Genomic DNA, 17,007 nt, shown 5'->3' with positions numbered 1-17,007 from the left:
CCATTTCCGGGAACTCGGCCGGGTTCTACCATTTTTCGATTCTCGCACGGATTCTACCATTTTCTTGTAATCACAGGGACAGTTTTTCGGTTCTCGCACCGATTCTACCATTTCCGGGAACTCACCCGGATTCTACAATTTTTCAATACTCGCACGGATTCTACCATTTTCCAGTACTCACAGGGACAGTTTTTCGGTACTCGCACCGATTCTACCATTTCCGGGAACTCGGCCGGCTTCTACCATTTTTCGATACTGGCACGGATTCTACCATTTTCCTTTACTCCCAGGGACAGTTTTTCGGTACTCGCACCGATTCTACCATTTCCGGGAACTCGATCGGATTCTACCATTTATCGATACTCGCACGGATTCTACCATTTTCCGGTACTCACAGGGACAGTTTTTCGGTACTCGCACCGATTCTACCATTTCCGAGAACTCGGCCGGCTTCTACCATTTTTCGATACTAGCACGGATTCTACCATTTTCCTTTACTCCCAGGGATAGTTTTTCGGTACTCGCACCGATTCTACCATTTCCGGGAACTCGCCCGGCTTCTACCATTTTTCGATACTGGCACGGATTCTACCATTTTCCTTTACTCCCAGGGACAGTTTTTCGGTACTCGCACCGATTCTACCATTTCCGGGAACTCGCCCGGATTCTACCATTTATCGATACTCGCACGGATTCTACCATTTTCCGGTACTCACAGGGACAGTTTTTCGGTACTCGCACCGATTCTACCATTTCCGAGAACTCGGCCGGATTCTACAATTTTTCAATACTCGCACGGATTCTACCATTTTCCAGTACTCACAGGGACAGTTTTTCGGTACTCGCACCGATTCTACCATTTCCGGGAACTCGGCCGGCTTCTACCATTTTTCGATACTGGCACAGATTCTACCATTTTCCTTTACTCCCAGGGACAGTTTTTTGGTACTCGCACCGATTCTACCATTTCCTGGAACTCGGCAGGATTCTACAATTTTTCGAGACTCGCAACGATTCTACCATTTTCCGGTACTCACAGGGATAGTTTTTTGGTACTCGCACCGATTCTACCATTTCCGGGAACTCGCCCGGATTCTACCATTTATCGATACTCGCACGGATTCTACCATTTTCCGGTACTCATAGGGATAGTTTTTCGGTACTCGCACCGATTCTACCATTTTCGGGAACTCGCCCGGATTCTACCATTTTTCGATACTCGCACGGATTCTACCATTTTCCAGTACTCACAGGGACAGTTTTTCGGTACTCGCACCGATTCTACCATTTTCGGGAACTCGGCCGGCTTCTACCATTTTTCGATACTGGCACGGATTCTACCATTTTCCTTTACTCCCAGGGATAGTTTTTCGGTACTCGCACCGATTCTACCATTTCCGGGAACTCGCCCGGCTTCTACCATTTTTCGATACTGGCACGGATTCTACCATTTTCCTTTACTCCCAGGGACAGTTTTTCGGTACTCGCACCGATTCTACCATTTCCGGGAACTCGCTCGGATTCTACTATTTATCGATACTCGCACGGATTCTACCATTTTCCGGTACTCACAGGGACAGTTTTTCGGTACTCGCACCGATTCTACCATTTCCGGGAACTCGCCCGGATTCTACAATTTTTCAATACTCGCACGGATTCTACCATTTTCCAGTACTCACAGGGACAGTTTTTCGGTACTCGCACCGATTCTACCATTTCCGGGAACTCGGCCGGCTTCTACCATTTTTCGATACTAGCACGGATTCTACCATTTTCCTTTACTCCCAGGGACAGTTTTTCGGTACTCGCACCGATTCTACCATTTCCGGGAACTCGGCCGGCTTCTACCATTTTTCGATACTGGCACGGATTCTACCATTTTCCTTTACTCCCAGGGACAGTTTTTTGGTACTCGCACCGATTCTACCATTTCCTGGAACTCGGCAGGATTCTACAATTTTTCGAGACTCGCAACGATTCTACCATTTTCCGGTACTCACAGGGATAGTTTTTTGGTACTCGCACCGATTCTGCCATTTCTGGGAACTCGCCCGGATTCTACCATTTATCGATACTCGCACGGATTCTACCATTTTCCGGTACTCACAGGGACAGTTTTTCGGTACTCGCATCGATTCTACCATTTCCGGGAACTCGGCCGGGTTCTACCATTTTTCGATTCTCGCACGGATTCTACCATTTTCTTGTAATCACAGGGACAGTTTTTCGGTTCTCGCACCGATTCTACCATTTCCGGGAACTCACCCGGATTCTACAATTTTTCAATACTCGCACGGATTCTACCATTTTCCAGTACTCACAGGGACAGTTTTTCGGTACTCGCACCGATTCTACCATTTCCGGGAACTCGGCCGGCTTCTACCATTTTTCGATACTGGCACGGATTCTACCATTTTCCTTTACTCCCAGGGACAGTTTTTCGGTACTCGCACCGATTCTACCATTTCCGGGAACTCGATCGGATTCTACCATTTATCGATACTCGCACGGATTCTACCATTTTCCGGTACTCACAGGGACAGTTTTTCGGTACTCGCACCGATTCTACCATTTCCGAGAACTCGGCCGGCTTCTACCATTTTTCGATACTAGCACGGATTCTACCATTTTCCTTTACTCCCAGGGATAGTTTTTCGGTACTCGCACCGATTCTACCATTTCCGGGAACTCGCCCGGCTTCTACCATTTTTCGATACTGGCACGGATTCTACCATTTTCCTTTACTCCCAGGGACAGTTTTTCGGTACTCGCACCGATTCTACCATTTCCGGGAACTCGCCCGGATTCTACCATTTATCGATACTCGCACGGATTCTACCATTTTCCGGTACTCACAGGGACAGTTTTTCGGTACTCGCACCGATTCTACCATTTCCGGGAACTCGCCCGGATTCTACAATTTTTCAATACTCGCACGGATTCTACCATTTTCCAGTACTCACAGGGACAGTTTTTCGGTACTCGCACCGATTCTACCATTTCCGGGAACTCGGCCGGCTTCTACCATTTTTCGATACTAGCACGGATTCTACCATTTTCCTTTACTCCCAGGGACAGTTTTTCGGTACTCGCACCGATTCTACCATTTCCGGGAACTCGGCCGGCTTCTACCATTTTTCGATACTGGCACGGATTCTACCATTTTCCTTTACTCCCAGGGACAGTTTTTTGGTACTCGCACCGATTCTACCATTTCCTGGAACTCGGCAGGATTCTACAATTTTTCGAGACTCGCAACGATTCTACCATTTTCCGGTACTCACAGGGATAGTTTTTTGGTACTCGCACCGATTCTGCCATTTCTGGGAACTCGCCCGGATTCTACCATTTATCGATACTCGCACGGATTCTACCATTTTCCGGTACTCACAGGGACAGTTTTTCGGTACTCGCATCGATTCTACCATTTCCGGGAACTCGGCCGGGTTCTACCATTTTTCGATTCTCGCACGGATTCTACCATTTTCTTGTAATCACAGGGACAGTTTTTCGGTTCTCGCACCGATTCTACCATTTCCGGGAACTCACCCGGATTCTACAATTTTTCAATACTCGCACGGATTCTACCATTTTCCAGTACTCACAGGGACAGTTTTTCGGTACTCGCACCGATTCTACCATTTCCGGGAACTCGGCCGGCTTCTACCATTTTTCGATACTGGCACGGATTCTACCATTTTCCTTTACTCCCAGGGACAGTTTTTCGGTACTCGCACCGATTCTACCATTTCCGGGAACTCGATCGGATTCTACCATTTATCGATACTCGCACGGATTCTACCTTTTTCCGGTACTCACAGGGACAGTTTTTCGGTACTCGCACCGATTCTACCATTTCCGAGAACTCGGCCGGCTTCTACCATTTTTCGATACTAGCACGGATTCTACCATTTTCCAGTACTCACAGGGACAGTTTTTCGGTACTCGCACCGATTCTACCATTTCCGGGAACTCGGCCGGCTTCTACCATTTTTCGATACTGGCACGGATTCTACCATTTTCCTTTACTACCAGGGACAGTTTTTCGGTACTCGCACCGATTTTACCATTTCCGGGAACTCGATCGGATTCTACCATTTATCGATACTCGCACGGATTCTACCATTTTCCGGTACTCACAGGGACAGTTTTTCGGTACTCGCACCGATTCTACCATTTCCGGGAACTCGGCCGGGTTCTACCATTTTTAGATTCTCGCACGGATTCTACCATTTTCTTGTACTCACAGGGACAGTTTTTCGGTACTCGCACCGATTCTACCATTTCCGGGAACTCGGCCGGATTCTACCATTTTTCGATACTCGCAACGATTCTACCATTTTCCGGTACTCATAGGGATAGTTTTTCGGTACTCGCACCGATTCTACCATTTCCGGGAACTCGCCCGGATTCTACCATTTTTCGATACTCGCACGGATTCTACCATTTTCCAGTACTCACAGGGACAGTTTTTCGGTACTCGCATCGATTCTACCATTTCCGGGAACTCGTCCGGCTTCTACCATTTTTCGATACTGGCACGGATTCTACCATTTTCCTTTACTCCCAGGGATAGTTTTTCGGTAATCGCACCGATTCTACCATTTCCGGGAACTCGGCCGGATTCTACCATTTTTCGATACTCGCAACGATTCTACCATTTTCCGGTACTCATAGGGCTAGTTTTTCGGTACTCGCACCGATTCTACCATTTCCGGGAACTCGCCCGGATTCTACCATTTTTCGATACTCGCACGGATTCTACCATTTTCCTTTACTCCCAGGGACAGTTTTTCGGTACTCGCACCGATTCTACCATTTCCGGGAACTCGCCCGGATTCTACCATTTATCGATACTCGCACGGATTCTACCATTTTCCGGTACTCACAGGGACAGTTTTTCGGTACTCGCACCGATTCTACCATTTCCGGGAACTCGGCCGGCTTCTACCATTTTTCGATACTAGCACGGATTCTACCATTTTCCTTTACTCCCAGGGACAGTTTTTCGGTACTCGCACCGATTCTACCATTTCCGGGAACTCGGCCGGCTTCTACCATTTTTCGATACTGGCACGGATTCTACCATTTTCCTTTACTCCCAGGGACAGTTTTTTGGTACTCGCACCGATTCTACCATTTCCTGGAACTCGGCAGGATTCTACAATTTTTCGAGACTCGCAACGATTCTACCATTTTCCGGTACTCACAGGGATAGTTTTTTGGTACTCGCACCGATTCTGCCATTTCTGGGAACTCGCCCGGATTCTACCATTTATCGATACTCGCACGGATTCTACCATTTTCCGGTACTCACAGGGACAGTTTTTCGGTACTCGCACCGATTCTACCATTTCCGGGAACTCGGCCGGGTTCTACCATTTTTCGATTCTGGCACGGATTCTACCATTTTCTTGTAATCACAGGGACAGTTTTTCGGTTCTCGCACCGATTCTACCATTTCCGGGAACTCACCCGGATTCTACAATTTTTCAATACTCGCACGGATTCTACCATTTTCCAGTACTCACAGGGACAGTTTTTCGGTACTCGCACCGATTCTACCATTTCCGGGAACTCGGCCGGCTTCTACCATTTTTCGATACTGGCACGGATTCTACCATTTTCCTTTACTCCCAGGGACAGTTTTTCGGTACTCGCACCGATTCTACCATTTCCGGGAACTCGCCCGGATTCTACCATTTATCGATACTCGCACGGATTCTACCATTTTCCGGTACTCCCAGGGACAGTTTTTCGGTACTCGCACCGATTCTACCATTTCCGGGAACTCGGCCGGCTTCTACCATTTTTCGATACTGGCACGGATTCTACCATTTTCCTTTACTCCCAGGGACAGTTTTTTGGTACTCGCACCGATTCTACCATTTCCTGGAACTCGGCAGGATTCTACAATTTTTCGAGACTCGCAACGATTCTACCGTTTTTCGGTACTCGCACCGATTCTGCCATTTCCGGGAACTCGCCCGGATTCTACCATTTATTGATACTCGCACGGATTCTACCATTTTCCGGTACTCACAGGGACAGTTTTTCGGTACTCGCACCGATTCTACCATTTCCGGGAACTCGGCCGGGTTCTACCATTTTTCGATTCTCGCACGGATTCTACCATTTTCTTGTACTCACAGGGACAGTTTTTCGGTTCTCGCACCGATTCTACCATTTCCGGGAACTCACCCGGATTCTACAATTTTTCAATACTCGCACGGATTCTACCATTTTCCAGTACTCACAGGGACAGTTTTTCGGTACTCGCACCGATTCTACCATTTCCGGGAACTCGGCCGGCTTCTACCATTTTTCGATACTGGCACGGATTCTACCATTTTCCTTTACTCCCAGGGACAGTTTTTCGGTACTCGCACCGATTCTACCATTTCCGGGAACTCGGCCGGATCCTACCATTTTTCGATACTCGCAACGATTCTACCATTTTCCGGTACTCACAGCGATAGTTTTTCGGTACTCGCACCGATTATACCATTTCCGGGAACTCGATCGGATTCTACCATTTATCGATACTCGCACGGATTCTACCATTTTCCGGTACTCACAGGGACAGTTTTTCGGTACTCGCACCGATTCTACCATTTCCGGGAACTCGGCCGGGTTCTACCATTTTTAGATTCTCGCACGGATTCTACCATTTTCTTGTACTCACAGGGACAGTTTTTCGGTACTCGCACCGATTCTACCATTTCCGGGAACTCGGCCGGATTCTACCATTTTTCGATACTCGCAACGATTCTACCATTTTCCGGTACTCATAGGGATAGTTTTTCGGTACTCGCACCGATTCTACCATTTCCGGGAACTCGCCCGGATTCTACCATTTTTCGATACTCGCACGGATTCTACCATTTTCCAGTACTCACAGGGACAGTTTTTCGGTACTCGCATCGATTTTACCATTTCCGGGAACTCGTCCGGCTTCTACCATTTTTCGATACTGGCACGGATTCTACCATTTTCCTTTACTCCCAGGGATAGTTTTTCGGTAATCGCACCGATTCTACCATTTCCGGGAACTCGGCCGGATTCTACCATTTTTCGATACTCGCAACGATTCTACCATTTTCCGGTACTCATAGGGATAGTTTTTCGGTACTCGCACCGATTCTACCATTTCCGGGAACTCGCCCGGATTCTACCATTTTTCGATACTCGCACGGATTCTACCATTTTCCAGTACTCACAGGGACAGTTTTTCGGTACTCGCATCGATTCTACCATTTCCGGGAACTCGTCCGGCTTCTACCATTTTTCGATACTGGCCGGCTTCTACCATTTTTCGATACTCGCAACGATTCTACCATTTTCCGGTACTCACAGGGATAGTTTTTCGGTACTCGCACCGATTCTACCATTTCTGGGAACTCGCCCGGATTCTACCATTTATCGATACTCGCACGGATTCTACCATTTTCCGGTACTCACAGGGACAGTTTTTCGGTACTCGCACCGATTCTACCATTTCCGGGAACTCGGCCGGGTTCTACCATTTTTCGATTCTCGCACGGATTCTACCATTTTCTTGTAATCACAGGGACAGTTTTTCGGTTCTCGCTCCGATTCTACCATTTCCGGGAACTCACCCGGATTCTACAATTTTTCAATACTCGCACGGATTCTACCATTTTCCAGTACTCATAGGGATAGTTTTTCGGTACTCGCACCGATTCTACCATTTCCGGGAACTCGGCCGGCTTCTACCATTTTTCGATACTCGCACGGATTCTACCATTTTCCGGTACTCACAGGAACAGTTTTTCGGTACTCGCACCGATTCTACCATTTCCGGGAACTCACCCGGGTTCTACCATTTTTCGATTCTCGCACGGATTCTACCATTTTCTTGTACTCACAGGGACAGTTTTTCGGTACTCGCACCGATTCTACCATTTCCGGGAACTCGGCCGGCTTCTACCATTTTTCGATACTGGCACGGATTCTACCATTTTCCTTTACTCCCAGGGACAGTTTTTCGGTACTCGCACCGATTCTACCATTTCCGGGAACTCGGCCGGCTTCTACCATTTTTCGATACTCGCACGGATTCTACCATTTTCCGGTACTCACAGGAACAGTTTTTCGGTACTCGCACCGATTCTACCATTTCCGGGAACTCAGCCGGGTTCTACCATTTTTCGATACTGGCCGGCTTCTACCATTTTTCGATACTCGCAACGATTCTACCATTTTCCGGTACTCACAGGGATAGTTTTTCGGTACTCGCACCGATTCTACCATTTCTGGGAACTCGCCCGGATTCTACCATTTTTCGATACTCGCACGGATTCTACCATTTTCCGGTACTCACAGGGACAGTTTTTCGGTACTCGCACCGATTCTACCATTTCCGGGAACTCGCCCGGACAGTTTTTCGGTACTCGCACCGATTCTACCATTTCCTGGAACTCGGCAGGATTCTACAATTTTTCGAGACTCGCAACGATTCTACCATTTCCGGTACTCGCAGGGATAGTTTTTTGGTACTCGCACCGATTCTACCATTTCCGGGAACTCGCCCGGATTCTACCATTTATCGATACTCGCAACGATTCTACCATTTTCCGGTACTCATAGGGATAGTTTTTCGGTACTCGCACCGATTCTACCATTTCCGGGAACTCGCCCGGATTCTACCATTTTTCGATACTCGCACGGATTCTACCATTTTCCAGTACTCACAGGGACAGTTTTTCGGTACTCGCATCGATTTTACCATTTCCGGGAACTCGTCCGGCTTCTACCATTTTTCGATACTGGCACGGATTCTACCATTTTCCTTTACTCCCAGGGATAGTTTTTCGGTAATCGCACCGATTCTACCATTTCCGGGAACTCGGCCGGATTCTACCATTTTTCGATACTCGCAACGATTCTACCATTTTCCGGTACTCATAGGGATAGTTTTTCGGTACTCGCACCGATTCTACCATTTCCGGGAACTCGCCCGGATTCTACCATTTTTCGATACTCGCACGGATTCTACCATTTTCCAGTACTCACAGGGACAGTTTTTCGGTACTCGCATCGATTCTACCATTTCCGGGAACTCGTCCGGCTTCTACCATTTTTCGATACTGGCCGGCTTCTACCATTTTTCGATACTCGCAACGATTCTACCATTTTCCGGTACTCACAGGGATAGTTTTTCGGTACTCGCACCGATTCTACCATTTCTGGGAACTCGCCCGGATTCTACCATTTATCGATACTCGCACGGATTCTACCATTTTCCGGTACTCACAGGGACAGTTTTTCGGTACTCGCACCGATTCTACCATTTCCGGGAACTCGGCCGGGTTCTACCATTTTTCGATTCTCGCACGGATTCTACCATTTTCTTGTAATCACAGGGACAGTTTTTCGGTTCTCGCTCCGATTCTACCATTTCCGGGAACTCACCCGGATTCTACAATTTTTCAATACTCGCACGGATTCTACCATTTTCCAGTACTCATAGGGATAGTTTTTCGGTACTCGCACCGATTCTACCATTTCCGGGAACTCGGCCGGCTTCTACCATTTTTCGATACTCGCACGGATTCTACCATTTTCCGGTACTCACAGGAACAGTTTTTCGGTACTCGCACCGATTCTACCATTTCCGGGAACTCACCCGGGTTCTACCATTTTTCGATTCTCGCACGGATTCTACCATTTTCTTGTACTCACAGGGACAGTTTTTCGGTACTCGCACCGATTCTACCATTTCCGGGAACTCGGCCGGCTTCTACCATTTTTCGATACTGGCACGGATTCTACCATTTTCCTTTACTCCCAGGGACAGTTTTTCGGTACTCGCACCGATTCTACCATTTCCGGGAACTCGGCCGGCTTCTACCATTTTTCGATACTCGCACGGATTCTACCATTTTCCGGTACTCACAGGAACAGTTTTTCGGTACTCGCACCGATTCTACCATTTCCGGGAACTCAGCCGGGTTCTACCATTTTTCGATACTGGCCGGCTTCTACCATTTTTCGATACTCGCAACGATTCTACCATTTTCCGGTACTCACAGGGATAGTTTTTCGGTACTCGCACCGATTCTACCATTTCTGGGAACTCGCCCGGATTCTACCATTTTTCGATACTCGCACGGATTCTACCATTTTCCGGTACTCACAGGGACAGTTTTTCGGTACTCGCACCGATTCTACCATTTCCGGGAACTCGCCCGGACAGTTTTTCGGTACTCGCACCGATTCTACCATTTCCTGGAACTCGGCAGGATTCTACAATTTTTCGAGACTCGCAACGATTCTACCATTTCCGGTACTCGCAGGGATAGTTTTTTGGTACTCGCACCGATTCTACCATTTCCGGGAACTCGCCCGGATTCTACCATTTATCGATACTCGCACGGATTCTACCATTTTCCGGTACTCAAAGGGACAGTTTTTCGGTACTCGCACCGATTCTACCATTTCCGGGAACTCGGCCGGGTTCTACCATTTTTCGATTCTCGCACGGATTCTACCATTTTCTTGTACTCACAGGGACAGTTTTTCAGAACTCGCACCGATTCTACCATTTCCGGGAACTCGGCCGGCTTCTACCATTTTTCGATACTCGCACGGATTCTACCATTTTCCGGTACTCACAGGAACAGTTTTTCGGTACTCGCACCGATTCTACCATTTCCGGGAACTCAGCCGGGTTCTACCATTTTTCGATTCTCGCACGGATTCTACCATTTTCTTGTACTCACAGGGATAGTTTTTCGGTACTCGCTCCGATTCTACCATTTCCGGGAACTCGGCCGGCTTCTACCATTTTTCGATACTCGCACGGATTCTACCATTTTCCGGTACTCACAGGAACAGTTTTTCGGTACTCGCACCGATTCTACCATTTCCGGGAACTCGCCCGGATTCTACCATTTTTCGATACTCGCACGGATTCTACCATTTTCCAGTACTCACAGGGACAGTTTTTCGGTACTCGCATCGATTCTACCATTTCCGGGAACTCGGCCGGCTTCTACCATTTTTCGATACTGGCACGGATTCTACCATTTTCCTTTACTCCCAGGGACAGTTTTTCGGTACTCGAACCGATTCTACCATTTCCGGGAACTCGGCCGGATCCTACCATTTTTCGATACTCGCAACGATTCTACCATTTTCCGGTACTCACAGCGATAGTTTTTCGGTACTCGCACCGATTCTACCATTTCCGGGAACTCGCCCGGACAGTTTTTCGGTACTCGCACCGATTCTACCATTTCCTGGAACTCGGCAGGATTCTACAATTTTTCGAGACTCGCAACGATTCTACCATTTTCCGGTACTCACAGGGATAGTTTTTTGGTACTCGCACCGATTCTACCATTTCCGGGAACTCGCCCGGATTCTACCATTTATCGATACTCGCACGGATTCTACCATTTTCCGGTACTCAAAGGGACAGTTTTTCGGTACTCGCACCGATTCTACCATTTCCGGGAACTCGGCTGGGTTCTACCATTTTTCGATTCTCGCACGGATTCTACCATTTTCTTGTACTCACAGGGACAGTTTTTCGGTACTCGCACCGATTCTACCATTTCCGGGAACTCGGCCGGCTTCTACCATTTTTCGATACTCGCACGGATTCTACCATTTTTCGGTACTCACAGGAACAGTTTTTCGGTACTCGCACCGATTCTACCATTTCCGGGAACTCAGCCGGGTTCTACCATTTTTCGATTCTCGCACGGATTCTACCATTTTCTTGTACTCACAGGGACAGTTTTTCGGTACTCGCACCGATTCTACCATTTCCGGGAACTCGGCCGGCTTCTACCATTTTTCGATACTCGCACGGATTCTACCATTTTCCAGTACTCACAGGGACAGTTTTTCGGTACTCGCATCGATTCTACCATTTCCGGGAACTCGGCCGGCTTCTACCATTTTTCGATACTGGCACGGATTCTACCATTTTCCTTTACTCCCAGGGACAGTTTTTCGGTACTCGCACCGATTCTACCATTTCCGGGAACTCGGCCGGATCCTACCATTTTTCGATACTCGCAACGATTCTACCATTTTCCGGTACTCACAGCGATAGTTTTTCGGTACTCGCACCGATTCTACAATTTCCGGGAACTCGGCCGGATCCTACCATTTTTCGATACTCGCAACGATTCTACCATTTTCCGGTACTCATAGGGATAGTTTTTCGGTACTCGCACCGATTCTACCATTTCCGGGAACTCGCCCGGATTCTACCATTTTTCGATACTCGCACGGATTCTACCATTTTCCAGTACTCACAGGGACAGTTTTTCGGTACTCGCATCGATTCTACCATTTCCGGGAACTCGGCCGGCTTCTACCATTTTTCGATACTGGCACGGATTCTACCATTTTCCTTTACTCCCAGGGACAGTTTATCGGTACTCGAACCGATTCTACCATTTCCGGGAACTCGGCCGGATCCTACCATTTTTCGATACTCGCACGGATTCTACCATTTTCCGGTACTCACAGCGATAGTTTTTCGGTACTCGCACCGATTCTACCATTTCCGGGAACTCGCCCGGACAGTTTTTCGGTACTCGCACCGATTCTACCATTTCCTGGAACTCGGCAGGATTCTACAATTTTTCGAGACTCGCAACGATTCTACCATTTTCCGGTACTCACAGGGATAGTTTTTTGGTACTCGCACCGATTCTACCATTTCCGGGACCTCGCCCGGATTCTACCATTTATCGATACTCGCACGGATTCTACCATTTTCCGGTACTCAAAGGGACAGTTTTTCGGTACTCGCACCGATTCTACCATTTCCGGGAACTCGGCCGGGTTCTACCATTTTTCGATTCTCGCACGGATTCTACCATTTTCTTGTACTCACAGGGACAGTTTTTCGGTACTCGCACCGATTCTACCATTTCCGGGAACTCGGCCGGCTTCTACCATTTTTCGATACTCGCACGGATTCTACCATTTTCCGGTACTCACAGGAACAGTTTTTCGGTACTCGCACCGATTCTACCATTTCCGGGAACTCAGCCGGGTTCTACCATTTTTCGATTCTCGCACGGATTCTACCATTTTCTTGTACTCACAGGGACAGTTTTTCGGTACTCGCACCGATTCTACCATTTCCGGGAACTCGCCCGGATTCTACAATTTTTCAATACTCGCACGGATTCTACCATTTTCCAGTACTCACAGGGACAGTTTTTCGGTACTCGCACCGATTCTACCATTTCCGGGAACTCGGCCGGCTTCTACCATTTTTCGATACTGGCACGAATTCTACCATTTTCCTTTACTCCCAGGGACAGTTTTTCGGTACTCGCACCGATTCTACCATTTCCGGGAACTCGCCCGGATTCTACCATTTATCGATACTCGCACGGATTCTACCATTTTCCGGTACTCACAGGGACAGTTTTTCGGTACTCGCACCGATTCTACCATTTCCGGGAACTCGGCCGGCTTCTACCATTTTTCGATACTGGCACGGATTCTACCATTTTCCTTTACTCCCAGGGATAGTTTTTCGGTACTCGCACCGATTCTACCATTTCCGGGAACTCGGCTGGCTTCTACCATTTTTCGATACTAGCACGGATTCTACCATTTTCCTTTACTCCCAGGGACAGTTTTTCGTTACTCGCACCGATTCTACCATTTCCGGGAACTCGGCCGGCTTCTACCATTTTTCGATACTGGCACGGATTCTACCATTTTCCTTTACTCCCAGGGACAGTTTTTTGGTACTCGCACCGATTCTACCATTTCCTGGAACTCGGCAGGATTCTACAATTTTTCGAGACTCGCAACGATTCTACCATTTTCCGGTACTCACAGGGATAGTTTTTTGGTACTCGCACCGATTCTGCCATTTCCGGGAACTCGCCCGGATTCTACCATTTATCGATACTCGCACGGATTCTACCATTTTCCGGTACTCACAGGGACAGTTTTTCGGTACTCGCACCGATTCTACCATTTCCGGGAACTCGGCCGGCTTCTACCATTTTTCGATACTCGCACGGATTCTACCATTTTCCAGTACTCACAGGGACAGTTTTTCGGTACTCGCATCGATTCTACCATTCCCGGGAACTCGGCCGGCTTCTACCATTTTTCGATACTGGCACGGATTCTACCATTTTCCTTTACTCCCAGGGACAGTTTTTCGGTACTCGCACCGATTCTACCATTTCCGGGAACTCGGTCGGATCCTACCATTTTTCGATACTCGCAACGATTCTACCATTTTCCGGTACTCACAGCGATAGTTTTTCGGTACTCGCACCGATTCTACCATTTCCGGGAACTCGCCCGGATTCTACCATTTATCGATACTCGCACGGATTCTACCATTTTCCGGTACTCACAGGGACAGTTTTTCGGTACTCGCACCGATTCTACCATTTCCGGGAACTCGGCCGGCTTCTACCATTTTTCGATACTCGCACCGATTCTACCATTTTTCGGTACTCACAGGAACAGTTTTTCGGTACTCGCACCGATTCTACCATTTCCGGGAACTCAGCCGGGTTCTACCATTTTTCGATTCTCGCACGGATTCTACCATTTTCTTGTACTCACAGGGACAGTTTTTCGGTACTCGCACCGATTCTACCATTTCCGGGAACTCGGCCGGCTTCTACCATTTTTCGATACTCGCACGGATTCTACCATTTTCCGGTACTCACAGGAACAGTTTTTCGGTACTCGCACCGATTCTACCATTTCCGGGAACTCGCCCGGATTCTACCATTTTTCGATACTCGCACGGATTCTACCATTTTCCAGTACTCACAGGGACAGTTTTTCGGCACTCGCATCGATTCTACCATTTCCGGGAACTCGGCCGGCTTCTACCATTTTTCGATACTCGCACGGATTCTACCATTTTCCGGTACTCACAGGAACAGTTTTTCGGTACTCGCACCGATTCTACCATTTCCGGGAACTCAGCCGGGGTCTACCATTTTTCGATTCTCGCACGGATTCTACCATTTTCTTGTACTCACAGGGACAGTTTTTCGGTACTCGCACCGATTCTACCATTTCCGGGAACTCGCCCGGATTCTACCATTTATCGATACTCGCACGGATTCTACCATTTTCCGGTACTCACAGGGACAGTTTTTCGGTACTCGCACCGATTCTACCATTTCCGGGAACTCGGCCGGCTTCTACCATTTTTCGATACTCGCACGGATTCTACCATTTTCCAGTACTCACAGGGACAGTTTTTCGGTACTCGCACCGATTCTACCATTCCCGGGAACTCGGCCGGCTTCTACCATTTTTCGATACTGGCACGGATTCTACCATTTTCCTTTACTCCCAGGGACAGTTTTTCGGTACTCGCACCGATTCTACCATTTCCGGGAACTCGGTCGGATCCTACCATTTTTCGATACTCGCAACGATTCTACCATTTTCCGGTACTCACAGCGATAGTTTTTCGGTACTCGCACCGATTCTACCATTTCCGGGAACTCGATCGGATTCTACCATTTATCGATACTCGCACGGATTCTACCATTTTCCGGTACTCACAGGGACAGTTTTTCGGTACTCGCACCGATTCTACCATTTCCGGGAACTCGGCCGGGTTCTACCATTTTTTGATTCTCGCACGGATTCTACCATTTTCTTGTACTCACAGGGACAGTTTTTCGGTACTCGCACCGATTCTACCATTTCCGGGAACTCGGCCGGATTCTACCATTTTTCGATACTCGCAACGATTCTACCATTTTCCGGTACTCATAGGGATAGTTTTTCGGTACTCGCACCGATTCTACCATTTCCGGGAACTCGGCCGGATTCTACCATTTTTCGATACTCGCACGGATTCTACCATTTTCCAGTACTCACAGGGACAGTTTTTCGGTACTCGCACCGATTCTACCATTTCCGGGAACTCGGCCGGCTTCTACCATTTTTCGATACTGGCACGGATTCTACCATTTTCCTTTACTCCCAGGGATAGTTTTTCGGTACTCGCACCGATTCTACCATTTCCGGGAACTCGGCCGGCTTCTACCATTTTTCGATACTGGCACGGATTCTACCATTTTCCTTTACTCCCAGGGACAGTTTTTCGGTACTCGCACCGATTCTACCATTTCCGGGAACTCGGTCGGATCCTACCATTTTTCGATACTCGCAACGATTCTACCATTTTCCGGTACTCACAGCGACAGTTTTTCGGTACTCGCACCGATTCTACCATTTCCGGGAACTCGCCCGGACAGTTTTTCGGTACTCGCACCGATTCTACCATTTCCTGGAACTCGGCAGGATTCTACAATTTTTCGAGACTCGCAACGATTCAACCATTTTCCGGTACTCACAGGGATAGTTTTTTGGTACTCGCACCGATTCTACCATTTCCGGGAACTCGCCCGGATTCTACCATTTATCGATACTCGCACGGATTCTACCATTTTCCGGTACTCAAAGGGACAGTTTTTCGGTACTCGCACCGATTCTACCATTTCCGGGAACTCGGCCGGGTTCTACCATTTTTCGATTCTCGCACGGATTCTACCATTTTCTTGTACTCACAGGGACAGTTTTTCGGTACTCGCACCGATTCTACCATTTCCGGGAACTCGGCCGGCTTCTACCATTTTTCGATACTCGCACGGATTCTACCATTTTCCGGTACTCACAGGAACAGTTTTTCGGTACTCGCACCGATTCTACCATTTCCGGGAACTCAGGCGGGGTCTACCATTTTTCGATTCTCGCACGGATTCTACCATTTTCTTGTACTCACAGGGACAGTTTTTCGGTACTCGCACCGATTCTACCATTTCCGGGAACTCGCCCGGATTCTACCATTTATCGATACTCGCACGGATTCTACCATTTTCCGGTACTCACAGGGACAGTTTTTCGGTACTCGCACCGATTCTACCATTTCCGGGAACTCGGCCGGCTTCTACCATTTTTCGATACTCGCACGGATTCTACCATTTTCCAGTACTCACAGGGACAGTT

Source organism: Vitis vinifera, chromosome 16, assembly GCF_030704535.1.
Source record: "Vitis vinifera cultivar Pinot Noir 40024 chromosome 16, ASM3070453v1".
Lineage (NCBI taxonomy): Eukaryota > Viridiplantae > Streptophyta > Magnoliopsida > Vitales > Vitaceae > Vitis > Vitis vinifera.
The sequence above is the reverse complement of the archived record's forward strand: the minus strand, read 5'-3'. Positions refer to the sequence as shown.